This window comes from Atta colombica, unplaced genomic scaffold (genome assembly GCF_001594045.1).
Source record: "Atta colombica isolate Treedump-2 unplaced genomic scaffold, Acol1.0 scaffold233, whole genome shotgun sequence".
Taxonomy (NCBI): domain Eukaryota; kingdom Metazoa; phylum Arthropoda; class Insecta; order Hymenoptera; family Formicidae; genus Atta; species Atta colombica.
The window spans coordinates 1,822,985-1,824,811 of NW_017259331.1; positions in this window are offsets into that span (position 1 = coordinate 1,822,985).

Sequence of the window (1,827 nt, forward strand, 5' to 3'; positions counted from 1 at the left end):
CGTGTGATAATTAAAATATTAGTCTTTTCTATCTCCAACACATTAAAAAGTCTTATTAAGAAAGGAAAAGACAAGTTAAATCTCCTATTTACAATAATCAGAACGTGGTATATAAGATTTTTTGTGACGATTGTGAGGTGAGCTATGTTAGTTAGACTAAAAGAAAATTAAGTATGAGATTACATGAGCATATCTCTGATATTAAGAAAAATACTGATTCCCCTACATAACTGATCATCGTATCAATTTTGATCACAATTTTAAATGGAAAGATATGAAAATTTTGAATTGCGAATCTTCGTACAATAAAAAAGATTAGTATCTGAAATGATTTACATCAAAAGATAGAAACAAAGTTTTAATAAATAAATGAGATTGAATCGTTACCTGAATTTTACTTACAGATTATACAATTTTTCTCTCCTTCTTAATTGCTTTCTTTCTCTTTTTACTTCCCATCTCTCTATTTTCCCTTCCTTCTACTTTATTTTTTCCTCTCTTATGTTCTTCTTTCTTTCTATTGGATCGTCCAGAAAGTTCGTGCCGATTTTGAAGGAAAATTGAAACGCAGAAGATTTAAATTTTTAATTTCATTTATTAATTTCATTTATAGTTTACCACATCAATCTTCTCGTTTAGAATGTCGATTTTATTATCAACTCGATATTATATTATTCGATATATCGATATTATATTATTGTCTCTAAATATCTGAGAGAAATAACTCGTTTGTCATTCTCATTGTGTTATCTAAAATTAGACGACTTTTTTATATTGACATACGCTCATAAGGTATTTCTCATTTAATTTAGCTGCTCTCAAATTAATTATATATAACTTTTATTTATGTTCAGATATGATTAATAGCTCAATTAATGACAAGTCCAAAATACTGGCAATCCAATTTCAATTAAATATATATGTGCTTTTTAAAATGTATATTTATATGTATTTTATTACACGTGTAAAATTTAATAAGTAATATTTTAATTATCGCACATATAAAATCTAATACGTACATAAATATAGGAAAAAGCGTGTGTGTATATATATATATATATATATTAGGTGTACAACTTTGTTTCCGTCGTTTTTTTTCCGAAATTCGAGACTTTATTGTAAAAAACTGATTATACATTTATGATTCAAAGTATTGTATCGCTGGCCACTACTTTCTCCCATCTTTCGGGTAGCGTACGAATCCCGCGTCGAAAAAACTGGTCATCTTTTGAGGCTATCCACGAATCGATCCAATTTTTTACTTCTTCATAAGACCGGAAGTGCTGGTCAGCCAGGCCGTGTGCCATTGATCGAAACAAGTGATAGAAGGAGCAACGTCTGGAGAATACGGCGGGTGGGGTAGGACTTCCCATTTCAACGTATGTCTTAACCACTTTCGCAACATGGGGTCGAGCATTGTCATGCTGCAAAATCACTTTATCGTCTCTCGTTGTATTGCGGCCGTTTGTCTTTCAATGCTCGGCTCAAACGCATCAATTGCGTTCGATACCGATCGCCTGTGATTGTTTCAGTCAGTTTTAACAGTTCATAATACACTACGCCGAGCTGGTCCCACCAAATACAGAGCATGACCTTGGACGTCAAAATCACCGTTCTTGAAGCGTTGAAATCATGACACGTTCTTTCACTAATAGCGGCCTCACTATAAGTATTTGAGAGCATTTGATGAGCCTTAGCCGCAGATTTCTTCATCTTGAAGCAAAAAATTAAAACTTCCCGCAAATGACGAGAATTTGGCTCGTAAACTGACATTTTCAATCGAGAATAACTTTATGATGCAGACACAAATCGACTAATGTTTCTATG